At 40.1% G+C, this 21,114-nt stretch overlaps 1 protein-coding gene across 1 annotated transcript in view; it reads right to left on the bottom strand.

Moving 5' to 3' along the window:
* The window catches only part of KMT2C (lysine methyltransferase 2C), a gene marked incomplete in the record, with an annotated part of 4,117,755 nt that overhangs the window by 805,841 nt on the left and 3,290,800 nt on the right, over positions 1-21,114 (bottom strand).

Below are 21,114 nucleotides of genomic sequence, written 5' to 3'. Positions count from 1 at the left end.
TCCCACTTTTTATGTGGAACAGCTTTTTGGTTAAGTATCTAGTTCTAGCTTTTGTGTTACATGCATACATTAATGTTTATCAGGTTAATCTTTTATGCAGCTGTTTCATGACATATCCATTTAAGCCTACGTCACGTTATAAAACTTTTTGTTTTATTGAAAGCCCTCAAGCAAAAAAACAAATACACCCCTAAAACCTATTAACTTGAAACTAACACATAAAACTACGCATAACTCTTCAAATATTGAAGTATTTTGCATGTAGGTCCTTAAGGAGAATAACAGCAAACATATACATTATTCTATTCATAAAGCTGCAAAAAAGTTTTCAATAAATTAAGTCAACACTGAAATGGAGAAAGGAGATTTTACAAAAAGGAACAACTGCAACCAGGGATAAAGTAAAGAGGTGAAAAGGGGCAGGAAATTACTGTAGAAAATTAGCAAAGGAACCAAGGTTATGATAGCAAATAAATGGAGAAGGAAAGGTAAAAAGAGTAGAAGGAAGTCAAAAAGAAATTTGGACTTCAGGTTAGAGACTGCCTTCCCTAACAGAGTATAGGCAAGAAGAATGTTAAAGGAAAGTGCTAAGTGAAAGACCAGTTCTGGTGGAGTTTTTGATTGAGTCTAGAACAGACATTGCAGTTAAAAAAGGGATAATGTACAGTATACTGTATGATAAGTATAAGAATTAATCAGAGGAGGTTAGAAAAGTTTGGGAAGAGAGAGAGAGAGAAAATGGAAAGGCAATATATGAACAATGGGAGATCATCTGTATGGCTCCAAAATATGCAAAGGACAACACTAGATTTATAATTTTGGCTTGAAGTATTTGTGTAAATATTTTTTATACCCCAAGCAGACTGCAGAGGAACTTTCCTCAGGCAGATAGCATATGTTGGGGGGGGGGGATACAGACAGAAACAAGTAATAAGGAATTTTTGTGGGGGGAAAGTAATGAGTTGGCAGATTTAAAAAATTCATAACAGATCACTTTGTCAGAAATGTTGGGGGAGTAAATGGCTGTAACTAAAGAAATTATTATGCGCAGGGACCTAGGGTCTGAATTGTCAAGGCACAGTAAGGCCTTACTAAGGTTATTGCTATTGTATGCCAAAAAAGCAATTACTAGAAAATGGGAAATCAAAATCAAACCCAACTGCAAATGAAGTACTGTATACTGAAAAGAAAGAAATGGAGACAGGAACTTTAGAAAGAGAAGAAGCAAACTACATAGAAATAAATGGAATCTGTGGGAATAATACACAAAAACTAATGTTCAGAAGGAGAAGTGAAATTTAAGAGAAGGCAAGAATTGAGCAATTTATGTATCATTGGAGTGAATGACTATTGTTAAAAAGAAATTACGTGTTTCAAGCATGAAAATGAAAAAAAAATCTTTGCTATGGTTTGTTATTGTCTACAACAAAAGAATTTAACAGCAATGTTTATAAACAAAATACTGAACAATTCAGGGAGTACTGAAAAGTATTCAAGAAATGGGAAATTTTTTTCTCTGTTACAGAATTAAAACATCAAAGGCAGTACGAAGAATTATGGGAAGCAGAGAACAATAGTGGCTCAGACAGTAACAGACATAGATGCACTTAAATTAGCTTCTTATTCATGACTGAGCTTTAAAAAATTTGAGATTAACAGTTACTATAATACACTTTGTGACATTGATATGGCATTTAGAGATGCTTGGTGCCAGAGCCATGGGTTCAAGCTCACTGCCAAGAAATGTATAGTTATCCCCTTTGGGAAAAAAACATGCACCCGTGAATTGCCACATAGGTGGCAGTACACTAAACACCGAAAGTGTGATAAGAGACTTAGGGACACAGGTGGACAGTGGTCTCACCTTCAATAACAACATTGCCACAACAGTCAGGAAATCCTTCTATGTGGCACACCTCATCACTAAGGGCTTTTCATCCAGGAAAAAGGAGGTCATTGTTCTACTGTACTCATCCCTCATTAGACCCATTATAGAATACAACGCCCCATTTGGTATGTACCTCTCAAGACATCTGAAACAACTGGAAAGGCCACAGAAATATCTCACTAAAAGAACCACAGGCCTAAAGCAGATGCCCTATGCTGACCGCCTTAAAAAACTCCAGCTATACTCTGTCGCATATCGTCTACTCCAAGGCGATCTCTACTTAACATACAAGGCCATGTCAAACCCAGAGCTGTTGGACATGCTACACTTAAAGAAATCCCAATCCCTCAGAGCCACACGCTTCAGGGATCTAAACCTTGTCATCACAATAAACAAAACATGCTGGAGGGATAGGTTCCTGACCCAGAGACTCCCCAGACTCTGGAATAGACTGCCCATACATGTCAAGCTGAGCACCTCTTTGGCCCTCTTCAAAAGGAACCTTGATGACTGGATGGGAGAAAGGAAATTCACCCCAGAGATCACGTCAGTCACCCTGCTAGACAGGGGTCCAGGGAAGTAAATAGTGTGGGAAGAAATAGCCAGGGAATTGTTATGGCTAGGCTTGTATAGGCCCTAGGGCTGATAGCCTAGTACCAACCTATGAACTACCAAAACCTGTCTGAATACCAAGTGTAAACCTACTCTTGCAGCCATAATTCCCATAGGGTTTCAGTTATGCAGTGCTATAAGCTTGGTAGTAGAGTTAACATCTTTTATCTTACCACCACTGAAATGAAGATGGTTTCAACTGTGCTACCATTTCCTCTGAATATGTCACTGCAGCAGGAGCGAATTGTCTATACTTTTTTTCTACTGTCCACCAGGCAGTGGAAGTCTAGTAAAAAAAGAGGTATGGACACCACGAATGAAGCACCACACTGTAGAACAACCCAAACCTCTCACCACAAGTTCCAGGCCAGATGAATTCACTCAATTTAGTACACAAACTGATTTATTAAAATAAAAAATAACTTCTGCAGTAAAAGTTAACAGCAAAACTTCAAACTCTTATACCATTAATAGCAAGTAACACTTCTCTGGCACCTCGGCTTTCAAAAAAAGCCTTTTCAGAGTACAACTTTCTGCTGGTAAGCATACACTTAAATGCATGCATTTGATCAATTAAATAATCATCCAATTAAGAATTCACTAAAAAAGCCAACTAAAAAGGTTAACTTTTAATATTCTTTTTAACCTTGTAACATTAAATGCTTCCAAGAGAATTCCTCATTCAAACCTCTTGGAAACATTGTATCATATTTTAAAATAAATTAAATGTTCCTTATTTTTTTAATCAGTACTAAACCTAGTATTTACTTGTTCCAAAACAGTTGCCTGTAACCCCTGTGGGTCTCCATTATGGCGTTCCTTAAAGTGCATAGCTACAGGACTCTGAAATCTGCTTCTTGATGTTCCTTATTTGCTCTTTTAATCTTGCAACAAAACTTATCTTGCTCTCTCCAATATGAAATAATCCACAAGGACATTTTAAACTATACATACTATTTTCACTGTTGCAAGTGAAGCTGCCTCTTCTATCAATTTTTTTTTTCCATTAATGCTTTCAAAACTATTTGTTTGCATACTGTGCAATTGTCACATGGAAAAGTTCCATATCTCACATTATTTTCTATATTTTTTGGTCTCTCAAATTTTCCATATACTAACATGTCCTTAAGACTCCTGCCTCTTTTGTATGAAAAACAAAGTTTAACATGTTTAGGCAGGATTTTTCTTTCTGTATATAAGATCAGTAATACCCAACTATTTTCTCTAAAATGTTAGGAAAAATTAGTATACTTAGACACAAAATATAACTCACTTTCTTTTTCCTCTACATTCTTTTTCTGCATTATTATGTTCTGTACTTTATTCACTTTTTTGTTGATTACTTTATTATACCCCAAACATACTTTCTCTGGCTTATAGCCCCTTTCTATAAACATATTAGCTGTATTTTGAACTTCCTTCTCACATTCCTTCCTGTCACTGCACAAACGTTTAACCCTGACAATTTGCCCATAAGGAATGTAAGAAACAGTGAGTGTGTGTGTGTGTGTGTGTGGGGGTGACAACTAGTTCCATGCAACATAAAGCTTGGCTGTCCTGTTTTTCTAAATATTTTAGTTTTAAGTGTACCATCTTCTTGCCCTTCTATTGTAATATCCAGATAATTTACTGTTCACTTGTGGTGAGAGGTATAGATATCAGCCTTGCACTGCCTGGTGGACAATAGAAAAAGACCTATGGACAGTTTGCTCCAGCTGAAGTGACATATTTATTTTTCTACTACCACCAGGCAGGGCAAGACTGTTCCTTCAGGAGTTTACTGATTTTTGTCTCCTTTATGTTGGGTTATCCAGATGCTTAATTCTAAGCAACTTCAGCATTTGAGTAGACTACGAATCACCTACTGTTTTAAAAGAATTCTTGTGTAACTACCTATCTGCATACTGGGAAAGCCCATTGTAAGCAACTGTCCCCTTTCAAGGGTAACCCAGGAGTACTGTCAAGTTCTATGACTTACTCACAGTGACACAGTACGCAAATAAGGTAGAAAGAATAAAACCCTGTACCCTGGGCAGAAGAAATGGCTCACTAACAGCTCAGAGTTTTAGTGATCTGCAATAATTGCCAGAGTTATATAAATACTGAGGGAAGATGGGTTTGTTCATGTAGTGGTTTCCTGTCATATGTTGGACTTGGTGTTCCAGCTTAGTACTGCATTCAGTAATGTAACAGTGCAGCCCATCATCTGATCACAGCCTAATTCCTTTTCTGGTGGTGTCCCTATAGCAGGATCTAACGGTTGCATAGGAATAATAGCAATGACACATCAATTTCATTGATTTCACATTTCAACTTTTGCAGGATGTCAGTACCATGGATCTTGATGAGGCTGTTGAGGTCTACAATACAGCCTTCACAGGTTTTGTGGACTGCCAGGGCTCATGATGTGCATATTCTATCCATTTTGTGCCATGCTAGCCATGACAATATCTTGATCTCCATGCTTTAAGCAAGAGAAGTTGAAGGTTAGATTACAGATAGCACTGTACCTACCTGTTTGTGGAAAAGCTTCTGCTGGAAGAGCATTACTCCATCTATCAAGCCAAAGTTACACAGAGGAAATCACTTTTTTGTTCTGGGAATCCTCAGCAGAGGCAGATCGACCAGTAGTACTCTTGTGAGGTAGTGTATACACATAGCAACCCCTGCCTACCACATCGCAGAGTTTTTCATCAGGTGAATATGAACTCACTGCTTGGTATTTCACTGCTAAACATGCCTCTATTAGGTCCAGTGTTGGACCTGATGTGCTCATAGGGCCTCTCAGTAGTCCAGTTGAGCATCTTCAGTTTTGTTACTGGCTTCGTTTTAATATTCCCAGTTACAACAAGTTTACCATTTTTGTTTCCAGAATGCATTTAACTTCCTGTGGACTAGACCCCTGTCCAACCAAGCTTGAACATCCTACTAGAAGTTACTGAACCTCATCCTTTAACACATTACTAAGCTCTCTCTTACCATTGGAGTTATTTTTTTATTACAGGATGCTTGGGTTACTCCCATTTGTAGTCTGACTCAGATGCTGATGTGCATGATAAGTAAACACCAATCTCAAACCTTCTATTTGGCTCCTGAAAAGGCTGTACATGAGCAACTGGATTCATAATGAACACATTCCTGTATTCTGATCCAGACACAGCAGAAAGACTGTTCTTGTTAGGGTGCTCAACAATCTCCTTGTGCCTAGAAATCATTGTTACTGCTATACCATCTTGTTCAACTTAGACATGTCTTCTGAATCTGACAAGGAGGGTTCATTTGATTCTTTTGGATTGGTTGAATTGTTCCTGCAGTATCACAGGTGTAGTATGGCAATGGTTTGCCTCCTATCTTTCTAACTATATCCAAGAGGGATGTGTCTGCAGTCAATACTTTCTCTCTGACATTTGGAGTACAGACAGATTCAATTCTGCATCTGGTACTGTTCATTGAGCATATGTTGCTAACCTGGCAATATCAACTGAAGGAGAGGGTTAAACTATCATGGCTATACTGACAAACATGCAGCTGCACCTTACCTTTCTTCAAAATTGTATGTCTACCCTGAACAAACCTGCCTCGGTCTTGGAAGCATCCACAGTTTGAAAATTGATAATTTTATGAAATGCCTCCAAAATGGTTGCCATGGTCATTCATGTCACCATCTGTAAATCACCTGTTCTAATCTTGTCTGCCAATATTTCTCACATAATGACAAACTGGAATTTGTGTTGAGGGTGCAGAATGTAGGAATGACAATTGAATATCATCTTACCCTTAAGGGGCAGGTGTTTGCAGTTGTCAAGTCCTCATGTCATCTGAGGAATATCTCCCTAATTAAGTACCTTATTACCCCAAAAGATTTACCTTTTTAGTGCATGTTTTGCCATTTTCATGTCTGGATTACGGTAATACTCTGTACCTGCTGCTGGATTTTCATGCTGACCATCTGGACATGATACAAATCTCTACAGGCTGACTACTTATTGGGGTCTATATTAGATCATCGCAGTTTCAAAACTTCGAATGTTCTAATATCGAACCTTATTCAGTGAAAGCTGAAAATATCGAAGCAACAGAAAACCGAATTATTTCTTACGGAAATAATTTGGTTGTCTATTTCTGTTGCTTCAGTATTTTCAGCGTGTGGTGGAAAGTTACGGGTTGGGTTCAGGTAAGTGTGCAATTGAGTGTGGCTTAGGTTAGTTAGAGTTAAGGTGCAGGTTAGGTATGTGTGCAATTGTGTGGACGTGATGGGTTAGGGTGGGTTAGGTGAGTTAGGGTTAGGGCGCGGGTTAGGTATGTGTGCGATTGTGTGGACATGAGGGTTAGGTGAGTTAGGGTTAGGGCACGGGTCAGGTAAGTGTGTGATTGTGTGGATGTGAGGGTTAGGGCGGGGTAGGTGAGATAGGGTTAGGGTGAGGGTGAGGTGAGTGTGCGACAGTGACGGACCATAGGGTTAGGGTTAGGGTTCGGGTTAAGGTAAGTGGATAGTTAGTGGTGTGTGTATAGTTTAGTGTAGGGTTAGGTGTATGTGTGTGATTGCTGTTTGTTTGGTGTGCTTGTGTTGTGTGCATGTGTTTTGGAACAGCAAATTTTTTCCCTAGGAAAAAATTCGCTGTTCTGTATGTTTGATGTTTTCAGCTTTCGCTGAATAGGATTCGATATTAGAACATTCGAAGTTTTGAAATTTCAATGTTCTAATACAGACCCACTTACGGGAGCTGTCTGATAACACCATCATTATGTCTGCACTGTGGAGTTTGCACAGCTTGCCAGTTTGGTTGTGCATTGTTTATAAATTTCTTATACTGGTGTCTCTTACCCTAAACTTAGGTCCCCTTACATTAGGGAGTTTCTTAAATGAGATCAGTCTGCTTGTGCATTGTGATCTTCCACCTTAGGCCTAGTGGAAGTTCAAAGGCTTTGGCTAGACTCCTCTGGTGAGGTCTCCTTTGCTTTCCAGGGGCACCGTCTCTAAAGCCTCCGATCAAGATGGCTTAAGACAACCTGGTTCTCAATGGTTTTGAGAGATCCTTACAGTCATACCTTTTTGAACTTTGCTTTGGGGATTAGTTGCCCCCATCATACATTTCACATTGTCATAACATTTTACATTTGTTTACTTTACAGATATTAATTATGTTCTTATTTGTTGTTTTATCAGGCCTCTAATTTTATTTTGTAATACTCCTTAGCTGATATGCACTGAAATATGAATCTGAAATCTGAATACTAGTATAATCATAGAATTTTGATGGTTAAATTATAGTACTAACCAAGCTCTAAAGTTACGCACACAAAATATTTACAATGGGACAAGAAAGAAATCAGCAGAAATAAATAAATGTTGGCATGAAAACCTTAACTATATGAAGTGACTACAGTTACTAAAATATTAAGTTACTACACAAGATGAAGCATACTCTGTTTAAAAAACAAAATATGCATTGTGTTTGGTTTACTATCATATTGTCAAGATGGACTAATTCGAACACACTTCGCAGAAGTCCAAATCTTGAACGCTGGCAATGTCGAACACCGATAATGCAGAAGTACAAATCTCATCCCCATCTCGACCCATGTTAGCGCTTGTCCCAAAATCTCATTCGATTTGTTATTCGACATTACCGGATTTTGACACTGTCAGTTTTCACAGTCATGGGTAGATGACACAACAATTCAACAGTCTGTCTCAAAAACATGACAGTAAACCACTGTGTTTCATGAGTCCATAATATGAAAGAATGTATGGAAAATAGATTTCTGAATGCACCTCAAACAATCTGTATGATATACTGTAAAAAAGCATTATGCTGTCAAAACAGTTAATTTTTTAATACATATTTCTTTATTTTAGAGTGAAAAAACAGAGACCAAAAAATACACTCATTGGTCTTTGTAGTAGCAAGAGTTCCAGTAAGAGAATATACACCTTTTATTATCATTAAAAAAATATCTACTCTAATTCATATATCAACATATTAATTGTCTTAATGCACATATCAGGTACCCTAATAATGAGAACTAACCAGCTACATCAATCTTTGAATCATATAACAGACAGCAGTTCACACTTTTCCAATATATTACATAAATGGTAGAATTAATGTAATTGTTAACATGCTCTATCAGCAGTCACTACAGCAAAGTATCTAATAAGGATTACTCATAGGTTTTTACTAGGCTAATGACCACAAGGGCCTTTTTTATGCCTAGCCATGTATCCCAAATCTCTGACAAGTTCTGATACCCTTGATAAGTGTAAGCAGGGGCCTGGGAGATGAACCATTTACAGGTTGCCTATGTCTGAGACATTGGTGCCAAACCAGGGATGAATTTCCGGTTCCCCATCCAACTGTCCAAGTTGCACTTGAACTGGTTTAGGGAGGAACTCTGCTTCATATGGATGGGGAGAGCCTGCTCCATAGACAGGGTAGTATCTGGTATATGTACCTGTCTCTCCAGCAGGTCCTATTTATATCACAGGCAAGGTTTAAGTCTTTAGAATGTATAATAATGGTGCTGTTTGTTTTGTGGATATGCAAGAGGTCCATCAGAGTAGGGTCTGACAATGCCCTGTATGCCAGGCATAGATCTCCCCTCAAAAGCCTGTAGGAGACAGAATACAGGGATAGGGCCTTGAGGTGGTTTGCATAGGACATTTTACTTACAGCCTGTATTCTTTTAGTGAGGAACCTCTGCGGACATTCTAATTGTTGGATATGCCTGGTTAGATACATACCAAAGGGGGCACTGTACTCAATGATAGGTCTGATGAATGCTGAATACAGTGGAACAATGACTTCCTTGGACTTAGATGCCATACCTTTGTTTATAAGTTGCACAACATAGAATGATTTCCTCACTACTGTAGTCACGTGATATATCTGTGTGTATCCCTAAGTCCCCAACAACTGGGTCAACTCTAAGGGGTGTGCTTTTACTATGAAAGTTAACAGGGATGGATGACTTTCCAAAGGATACTATTATGCATTTCTTGGCATTTAGCTTTTGTCCATGCCTCTGACACCAGTTGTTTGTCTGTGTAAGTCCTTCCTGCAAAACATTTGTGTCAGTGTGGGATTCAATGACAGCTTCTAATTTGCAATCATCTGCAAATTTAGTCAGCCAGAGACCACTGACATTGGCCTTGACTTCTGAGAAGTAAATGCCAAAAAGGAGCGGTCCATGGACTGATCCCTGAGGGCCTCTACTTATCTCTGGCCTCTTTGTAGAGGTGGACTCCCCAATTCTAACTTCCTGGGTCCTATCTGAGCCAGTTGGCTACCCACCAGGTGACAACTGAGTTTGTACCTAACCTCTTGAGTTCGTCAACAATGCCCGAGTGGGGTATTGGGTCAAATCCCTTGCCAGGTCAAGGTAGGCAGTGTGAACCATTTTTACCCTCATCTTCAACCTCAAAGAAGTCCACCAAGTTGAGTAGGCATGATTTGTGGGACTTTTGTCTTTTTATTGACAGATGACTCACTTACACTACTACTCTTTAATGCTTACAGTAAAAGGATAACAACTGTTCGCACCATAGCCATTCCAGTGGTATAGAGAAATAAAGCCTTAAGAATGGCCCAGCCGGATCTGGGCTCAATTAGCAGCTCACTTGATTGATGGAGTGGTAGAGAGGGATGGGCATGCCTGTCTTGGGCAGGAGGGTGCTAATAGATTATGCTCCTTAAGGGGAGACATGGTTCAAAGAGGGGAGCTGTCCTCAGATGCAACCAGTGAGTGTGGGGGACAGGGAAAGTGTGTAGGGCAACAGAAGCATAAATGGCCGTGCCCTGAGGATGCCCTTAAGATACATGACTGTCTCTAGCAACACTGGAGTAAGTCCAGGTGGTAGGAGGATGGCTGGTAGACCCGGCAAGGAGGTGGGGCACTGAGGGCCAGGCTGTTACAAATAAGGTCCAAGGGGACCAATAAATAAATGTTCATACCTTCATGCCCACTGTAGCACCTAGACACAAAGCTATCAACAGTTAAAAACCCTAAGATTGCTGCAACACACACAAAACTTATCAATGTTTCAGTCCCTAGTCATGTACGTTGCATCTAATACCTATGTGACTCTGACAAATATATAAAACTGGCAGACTAGTAATGGGCATAGTTATGCACTGTACCTGCTGAACAAGCTGCAGTTAGAACAAATGCCTGGCTACTGTGGATAATTAATGACAATAGTACAGGGGCCACATGATGCAAAAAACTACTTCTGCCTTGTGTGACAAACGGCAGTGAAAGTACATTCAGTTTGTGCAGTCACCCTGCCTCACAACCAGGCAAACATGTCTAAGACAGACAACTGCTTTCTCCACATGCTCACCAGTGACCACATATAACGTTCACACATGTGACAGCAAAACTGCAAAGTTGACACTCAGTTACATTGCAGAGTACTTCAGATTGAGATGATCTCCAGCCAATACTAAATGCAAGTGGGCCACTAATCCGTATATATACATATAACTGCAACCATCAAGGGCAAAATCACAACAGACATTCTGTCCTGCATTACCAGCAGTGGAAGGGGGCAACACTGGATGCATCTGAAAAAAAAAAAACAGCTGCAGCTAGTTCAATATGTGCCTGGCCCACACACTGGCCAGTGACAGCAACCAGTGTACATTTGGGTACAAATAGCACTTCAAAACTATTGCCCCTTCACACACACACACACACACACACACACACACACACATGTACACATCAACAAACAGCCTTTACTGCCTGTGTGACTGTGAGCAAGTCACTTAACCAGACACCACTCCCGAGTCTGAAAAAAGGTCCATGGAGATCAATACTCTAACCTGGAAAACAAATATAAATAAAATAAACACTAGGCAGGGCACAGCATTTCAAATTCTGACAACATATATAAAAACACTTGCTCACATCACTTTGAAATATTTTGTTTATTCCCCCTAAAATCTCTAATGTTGTTACACTCTAAAATGCTTCAATTAATGCATCTTCCATGCCACATAAATTGCACATTCCGTTATCCTTTTTCTACTTCTCATCTACCTTGTCAGATATCCATATGTGCAATGATATTAGAAGAAAGTGCTTCCAGTGAAGTATTTTTTTTTATAATCTGCCTTGCTTAAATTTTCTTGCAACATTTCCAGCTCTGCATTGCATAACATAATACCATTATGTTTCTTTAGCATTGCTTTTTACTTGTCATAGCCGGTTTCACTATTTCCACATCCTCAACCTTCTAAAAGCCTCATTTAAAACCATATCCCTTTTCAGTCTTTTAGTTTTTCTTCTGTTATACTGACCCACATTTTTATACCTACTCCTTAAGATTTCCCTTATTCTATTAGCCTTTTTGGTGCATTAACTAAACTGTATGTGAGATATGTAGTGATGTGTAATAAACAATTGTACTAATCAGACAGTGGTTCATAGGTAATTACTCAGCTAATGACCCTAGAAGGCTTTAAGCCTAGTCTTGTTTTTCCCATTTGTAAATGACAGGATCAGTTACCCAGGGGCAACTAGTTGAGTACAGGTGGTAGAGTATTTATTTACAAACTGCCTCAATTCAACAGCAGCATAAGTGTTTATCCAGATGTAAATTTCCGACTTCCCCATCCACTGGCCAAGGCTATGTTTGAATAGAGCAAGGTATGAACTCTGCTTCACATGAATGAGAAGCCTGTTCCACACTAGGGGTAGTGTCTGAACCACTTGCCTATCTATCCATGTTACAAACAATGTTTAGGTCCTTCAATCGGGTATTTCTAAGATTTTCAGACCTGCAGATGTAAACAAGTCCAATAGTACTGGATCAGATGATGCCTTGTTAAGCCATGCACAGATCACCTCTCAATCATCTGGAGGAGATTAATAATAAGGATTTGCGGAGATCTCCATATTCCATATAATTAATGCATTGTATTCCTTTTGTGAGGAACCACTGTCCACATTCCAGTTGTTGAGCACAGGAACGTACCAATGGGAGCAGTGTACTCCATGACTTGCCGGTTGAGGGCTGAGTACAGGACAATGACTTTCAAGGATCTGGATGCCACACAATTGCATATGTTGCACAATGTAGAATGATTTCCTTACAACAGTTGACACATGATGGTCAAAGGCCAAGTCACTGTCCACATATCTTCCCACTTCCAGAACCACTTGGTCTGCTCTTAGTGGTGAATTGTCTAGGTGGTAATTCCTCAGGGTGGCCAACTTTCCAAAGGATAGTATTAAAGATTTTTTGAATTCAGTTTTAGACAATGGCTCTAGCACCAATTAGTTTGTAATAACCCCTCTTGGAGGATACTGACATCCTTAAGGATTTCTATGATTGCACTGACATTGTGGTCATTCATAAACTTGGTCAAACAGAAACCTTTGACATTAGCTTTGACTTCCACAAAGTAGATGCCAAAAAGACGCAGCCACAGCACCGAGCCCTGAGGGACTCTACAAGTGACTAACATTTTCGTGGAGGTGAAGTCCCCTTTCCTGACTTCCTGTGTCTTATCTATGAGCCATTTGGCAGGATTTACTTCTAGTTTTGTGAGTTTGTCAGCAATGCCTGAAGGGGGAATAGCACTGAATGTTTTGGCTAGGTCAAGATATGGAGTAAGAACAATTTTGCCTTTGTCTTTCTCAAAAAAGTCCACTAATTGAGTAAGCATGATTTGCCTTTGGTGAAACCAAACTGTGTTAGTTACAGTGTCTGAAATGTTTTCTGTATTTTGGAGGATCAGGTCAAGGATGCTGGCATCCCTAGCGGACGTACAGACTAGCTGGTCCAGTGCATTTGTGTGATGCATCTCTGGACCTCTCTACTGGAAGTTGTGTATACTTCCATTTTATAGTGGGGCAGTTTGTCTCCCAACAACACAATGTTGTGTTCAGTGCTGAGTGACTCCAGTTTGTTTAGTTAACCATTATAGGTGGCCTGGATCATAGAAGGGGATATACACTGCTTGTAATAACATGGTATGGGACTTTTCTTATGGTGAGTTGGACAAAGAGAAGCTCAAGTGTGTCATACTGCTTGACCAGTCTTCAGGTGTGACTGTTTTTGCTGAACACTGACACTCCTCCACCTTCTGTCCTTTTCTGTGTAGCAGCTGGTCTAAATGTACAGAATGCATTATAGCCTTACGCTGCTGGGGTGCTAGCTAATACTTTAAACCATGTCTTGGTAACTTCACAGATGTCTGTGTTCTCCAGGATGAGGAGAGCTTGCAGGGCTGGAGTTTTTTGTTTAGACTCCTGGCATTGAGCAGCAATACCTTTAGACTATCCTGGGTAGGTCATACTATGTTGGAAGGTTTATAAGGTTGGCATTGCCTAAAAAAGGCACTATGAGTGTAGGCAAAGATTTAGCCAATATCTGAAGGCCTGAAGGGGACAGGTGAAGATCATCCCTTGAAGCAGCAAGGTATGTCAACCATATCCTCCCATGCTGACAAATATTGTACTCCGTTTGAATAACACCAACAATTAAGACAACTGTCAGTCAATTATCTTCTGCTCATATTGTGGCATCATGCTTTGAGAAGGCAGAATGCTATGATCAAGCCACCCTGGGACACACAGTCCGAGAGCTTCATAATCTCTCTCTTCATATAGTCCATAGACGTATATTTCCAGTTATTTACATCTGCATGTACAATAACAGAGTTGGACTGATACTTGCAATTCAATGACATGAGTGCGTGTTAACTGGCAGATCCTGGCTCCTGATAGGGGGCTGACCATGACCCACTCCGTGCTCAGCTTAGTGAGTTGAACAGCTGTATGTCTCATGAAGAAAGCTCCTATGACTAGAACATTTGTTTGTGAGGAAGTTTGCCTTATGGGCTTATGAGCTGAGACACCATGAGTTGAAGCTATGTGTGTCATGGTAGATGTTTTGGTAGAATGTTTGTGAAGCTGCAGAGGATCCCTATTGTTATAGCTCCATTTTGGTGGCCTCTGAGGTTGAGGTAGATTATGTCTCAGTAAATGTGAGTCAACTTGCTTGGTCTTTAGTGCAAGTGGTAGGTAGAATGCGGTGTTGCACGTTTCTGACAACCTTTTTGGTGATTGTAGTGGCTATATGATAAAGTACTTCCTCCAGGGATAATGTATAACTAGATCTCTCACACACTGTGTGATTACATAAGAATTAGCTAGTTGTCAGTAAACATGAAACAATTGCTACATTGTTTCCGGATGCCCATTTCTACCAAGCTGGCTGCAGAGACTGAAAGAAAGTGCTTACCCATGGTTTCAGAAGTTTACACAGTGGATTACAAGGGGAGTTAAACTAGGGAGATCTAGGAAGGTTTACTTAAGACCTACTTACTAGAAAATACAATGTTTAAAAGAAGAGTGTTAGTGCAATGCGCTGCACTGTGTAAATCACAAGTTAATATTGGCATTTATGGCAGATTTGCTTGGGTGCTATTTGAATATGAACTACAATCTTAGTGCAATCTTACAGAGCAGTGTTTCTCTGTCTGTGCAAACCAGGTGCTCATAGCACAACAATATAGTCAGGAAATATTTGAGGTTATTTTATAGAGAAATTTGGATTCTAAATGGATGTGCCTGTACATGCACTAACTTCTGCTGTGCAGTGAACAACATCATGTACAAACAGTGACTTTCTACTGGCAAAGGAGTCAAACCCTGCAGCCTTGCCACAGTAAACCTCAGCATTATAGATTCATGGGTATATACTAGGACAACGATCACCAGGGGCTTTATAAACCTAGTCATGCGACCCAGCCCAATTGTGTCCTTGTGTATTGTATCATGTTTATTAGGAGGGGGTATGTTAGTTGGTTTCTAAAGGCTATTAGAGGGTATGTTAGTTTGGGCATAGTTACTATCTGCCTCTGTCTATCAGAGGCATGAGTACCAGCCCCAGGGTGAATTTCCGATTTTCCATCCACTGGTCAAGGTTATGCTTAAACAGAATTAGAGATGGACTCTGCTTCACATGGATGGAAAGTCTATTCCAGAGCTTGGGGATCTTCTGAGACAGATTTGTTTCGCCAACATGTCCTACTTATGTCGCAAGCAAAACTTAAAATCCTTGGATCTGCATTACTTATCTCCCATCCAGAGTCTTCCGTTTCCTCTATAATTTCCTTTGTTACTGTATTCACCATTGAACCAAACAAAAGACTTAGTGGGCATCCCTGTTTAATTCTATTGCACATTAGTTACATTCTTTCCTTCCCACTTACAAAAGGAAGAGTTGTACTTTGAACATATACTGAAGAAATTAATCTCCACAATCTTGTTCTCAACCATAACTTTCCATAATATTTTATGTGCAACATTATCAAATGCCATCTTTGCATTTATCACTAAAGTCACACAGTGATTTTTTTACTTATTGTACTGAACCCTGAGTTACTGTTAATAGTAAGACATTCCCAACAACTGTTTCTTGCTATCATGTACACTCCCCTTCTTTTATATCATTGATAACATCCCTTACCCCAGACTGTACTATTTTCATTAATTTATTACAGTCACAGTTATATAATGCTACTGGACACTCTCCAGTTAACCCCATTAAATTAGTCTTTCTTCCAAAGAAATTTAATCAAACTAGTCATTATTTCCTTATTTTTCTCACATTTTCAATTTACTACCTCTAAAATAATGTATCAGTTCTATACTGAAATTGTGATACCAGCTAAGAACTAATCTGCCCCTGCTCAGTGCACTTATCTTTTCATTTGTTTCAATGCATCCTTAATTTTTTCCATATTTAGTAGCCTTCATCTGTCTCACTTTCTTCTTCTATCCTACTATACTGCCACTCTTCCTGTTTACATGTCATTTTCTTTACATATGTTTGCAGTGTATTAATTCATGATTTCTTGCAAGTCGTCTTTACATTTGATTCTCATTTTCTAGCTTCACACCTACCATACAACTTTCCTTCATCATCTGAGTGTGACTTAATAGTTGTGAAATGTTTTATTTTTAGTTGCATATCTTTGTGAAGTCACCATTCTGCCATTTCCTCCTCACTTTTATAGTAAATCAATTCTGTTTTCTTTACCTTTTTCTAATTTTTGTGTCTAAGACCAAGTCTTTATATTTTCTATGAGGTACCCGCCTTTCCTTTTTCCTAAACATAATGTATTCCCTTTTGAATAATGTTAAGGAGCAGAGCTCAGCAACTTTATACTTTTTTTGCACTTGCTTTATTTAGTGATCGCTACTGTTTAATTGCATTTTGTTAACATTTTCTTACTTTTTGTTAAAAATGGTCATTTCTCTGTTCTGTTTGCAGCCAAATCGCCTTGCAAAAGGGCGATTTATTAAGGGATTTAGTGGTTTGTTGTTAAATTGCACTTGAGAGTCACTTTGCAGCTGCTTTTACATTAAGTGATTTCAGGATCATCCATCTTGAGGCAGAAGGTATTCATCTGGATTTGCCAAGTTGTAGTCATTCATTGGCCAGGGGGCACAGGAATTAGATTTCAACTTCTTTATGTTTGCTATAAATAAGGCACGTTTGGTGTGGAGTTGCTTACTGTGCAGTGGCGGTTAGTAGTGGCCTGTACAGTAGCAAATGTTTAGACTGTAAATGTTACCTATAAAGCTAGTACTTGGGCTTACTAACCTGTAACACAGGAAAGCTTTGTGTTGAGGTAAGCTTAGCATAGCTAGTTAAGACACTGAATACTACCACAATCTGATAACAGCACTACCTAACATCTAGCTCTTTACACCACTCAGTTGACCGTTATAAAACCAAGGCCCAAAAACTTAACAGCCTAGCCATAAGATAGAACCTGATAGCATGGATATGCAATTTTTTAATATCACTGTGGCCAGCTTGGTAGGTATGGGCACCCTGAGACAATGCAGCTCTTGTCTCATGTACTCAGACAACTTGTTACTCCATAAAGTAGCTAACACAGAATGAGAAAGATGTACATGCATAACTTCCTTGGAGGCAAAAATCGAGTTTACTAACAAGGTTGTCATGAACACAAAAAACACCTCCTTCGCACGTATAACTCACCGCATACATAGATCTTCTTATACCGAGGTGTTTAAAAGTAAACTATTCAAACCTCAAACACCTCCAAAGCAGTCACATGGCAACACCCATCCTCAGCAATCACTAGAGAGCACACCGACAAACGCCAAACTATGTACACAAACTTACATCAACCAATCCCCAAAGAACAAAGCCCTTAAGACAAGTAAACACTGTACCTAATTACTCTTGTCACTGGGGATTCTATTGTATGACACACTGATGCCCTCTCACCAGGCTGAGTAAGGAGAAGATAAAAGTGAATTGCCTATACGGAGCTATGATCTACAATTTCACGCACACACTCATGTCACTGCACCACACATACAAATACAATTCTATCATAGTTCACATGGATATAAACGACCTGAGATGTATCTCACTGGACAGTATGAAGAGAGAGACTACAGATCTCTGAATGTGTGTCACAGACAGGTACATATCTTGCACTGAGCAGCATTATACTTTCACCTAAGATGATGCCAAAGTATGAACACAAAATTATCGATTCCGATAACTGGCTTACTTTCTGGTGTCGTTCCAGGGGGATCTAGTATCTATAACAGCATGGGAGGACATGGTTAACACACAACGCTGCTTTTTTGCCAAGGATAGGCTGCATCTCTCCCTCTGGGCTTTCAGATTTTGGCAACAACTTTATTCTCCCCTTACAGCCTTTTTAGGCAATGTCAAATGGACAAAACTACCTACATAGCACAAAGAACTCCGAACAACCTCAAGATGTTAACTGCTCCATGCTAAGAGCCTACAGAAAAAAACTCCATACCCTACAAGCTCTCCTCACTCTGGAGAATGTAGACATCTGTGTAGTGAGCAAGGCTTAGTTTAAAGCAGCAGAAAGCACCCCAGCAGTGGAAGGCTATAGAGCCTTCCACACATTCAGACCAGCACAGACAGGGGCTAAAGGTGGAAGTGTCTCAATTTACATCAGCAGCAAATGCAACTCCAGGTTGGTTAAACAAGATGTCCTAGAGTTCATCCACATTCAAGTCTCCATAGACAAGGTGCTTACCATGTCACGGCCTGCTACAGCTCACCTTCTATGACCATTGAAGCTCACAATTCATACCTAGAGCTACTTGAGTTGCTCAATATCCAACCAAATAACCTAGTCTTGGGAGATTTTAACTACTCATCTATACATTAATGTACACTGCTTCCAACTCATAGACTCTATGTTTCATGGACTTTATCAACACAAAAACCCTGGAACAGACAGTGTGCACTCCGACCACAGGATCAAATTTACCAGACCTAGTAATCACCAAGGGAGACTGCTGCACCCCCTCCTTTGTCACTCTGTTATTGCTGAGGTCAGACCACAAAGCTGTCGCCCTCAAAATAAGAATCAATCCGGAAAACCCAACTAAACCAGTAATGGTCATAAGCAAATTATATCCCATTACATGACAGTCTGTCAAAGTTCAAGGCTCCATCAAATCCTGAGAATACAGCTGCCTATGCAAAGCTGTTCACAGAAACCATGTACAAAGATGTGAATGACTGCATTAAGGCTGCTCTACTCACCAAAATTAAACCGACATTCAACACCAAAAAAAACCTCACTGGTGGAATCAAAACCTTAAAGTTTATAACAAAAGAAAAGTCATGCCCAAAATGAGAAAGAGCAACCCTCACAGGAACAAGAACTCTATGATTGAACTAAATACGAAACTATTTAAGTTGAAGTCCAACAAGGCCAATTACAATGTCAGCATAGCCTCCCAGGCTAAAGACAATCACATGGACTTCCAACTATGTCAAGAACCTTAAAGGCAACACTCAGCAGTGTGCTGATCTGGTGGTAAATGGCAAACCCACTAACCAGGATGAAACTGAATCTTCTGGCCGATAAAATTTAACTCAAACTTTACTCCTCACTCCCCCTCTACCCCCTTTGAAATCCCTTCAAGCAGCCCCCCCCCAAACTATTTGCAGGCAGCAGGTCCTGGTGGCACTTGCTAAGGCCAAAAACACTGATTCAATGGGCCCTGACAGCACTCACGGTTGCCTCTTAAAAAGTCTGAAATATGATCTAGCAAGAATATTTGTGGTACTCTTCAACTACAGCCTCCAAACATGTTATGTACCATGTGAATAAAGGGCTGCAACAGTCATTCCCCTTCATAAGAGTGGACCATCACACTGACCCTAAGAATTACAGTCTCATCAGTCTGACAAGTTTAATATGCAAAACCATGGAACAAATTATCATGAAAATGATCAACAAGGACAACTGGCCATCTACAGACACTGGACCCATCCCAGTTTGGTTTCAATGAAAGGTCTTGCCTACTCATCCTGGTTGACTTCTTTGAGAAAGTCACCAAGGCTATGGACGAGGGGAAGACAGTGCATACTGCCAACCCTGACTTGGCAAAAGCATTTGCCACAATACTCCACTCAGACATTGTTGACAAACCTGCAAAACTAGACATAACCCCCTACATAACTCACTGGACTGCAGGCTGGTTCACAGATGGGACCCAAGAAGTCAGGATTGGTAAGATCACTTCCACCAGGGAACCGGTCACCAAAGGAATAACACGGGGCTCCATGCTGGCTCCACTCCAGTCTGGCATCTACTTCTCAGTTGTCAAGGCTGTCAATGGCCTCTGGCTCAGCAAGTCTGCAGAGGACTATAAACTGGGAGCTATCAGACTCCTCCAATGACATTAACATCCAGCAAGTGGGTCTGCCCAAACAGATGACTGGTGCCACAGCCACAGGCTAAAATTAAATACAAAGAAACACATTATAGTGTCCTTTGGGAAATCACCCTTCCAAGCAAACTACTCCATTGATAAAAACATCCCTAAGGGTTGACCCAGTGGTTATGTACCTGGGAACATTTGTAGACAGTAATATGCCTTTTGACCAACAGACTGCCAAGACAATAAGAAAATCATTGCCCAGCATATAAGCAAGGGTATGGCATCCAGGTCTAAGAAGTTATATTACCAGTCTACTCGGCCCTTATTAGATGCATAATTTAGTACAATGCCCCCTTTGGCATGTACCTAACCAGGCATATGCAACAGTCAGAACTCCCTCAAAGGTTCCTCACCAGGTGAATCCAGGGTCTAAATACCCTGTCCTATGCAGATCACCTTAAGACCCTTTCTCTGTACTAAGTCTCCTACAGGTTACTAAGAAGTGTTCTACACCTGGCTTACAAGGCATCCTCAGACCAAGCTCTGATGGATCTCTTGCACGTCCGCAAAACAAATGGCACCAGAAACACCAGACCTGAACTTGGTCTGTGACATAACAGAATGTGCAGGAAAGACTGATATGCGTCTCAAAGGATTATTATGGAATAAGTTCCCTACCCACGTGAAGCAGAGCTTGTCCTAGACCCTATTCAAATGAAACCTTGATCACTGGATGGGATATTGCAAATTCTCCCTGGTCTGGCCCCCATGTCTCTGATGGACAAAGGTCAACAAGTAAGTAAACTAACCACAAACTAACAACCACTAAACCCTTAGCTAGCTCCTTACTAACACTGCACCATAATGTAAGCGACCATGGTGTTTGGGTA

This window comes from Protopterus annectens, chromosome 3.part1 (genome assembly GCF_019279795.1).
Source record: "Protopterus annectens isolate FY-2018-M chromosome 3.part1, PAN1.0, whole genome shotgun sequence".
Taxonomy (NCBI): domain Eukaryota; kingdom Metazoa; phylum Chordata; order Ceratodontiformes; family Protopteridae; genus Protopterus; species Protopterus annectens.
The sequence above is the reverse complement of the archived record's forward strand: the minus strand, read 5'-3'. Positions and strand labels throughout refer to the sequence as shown.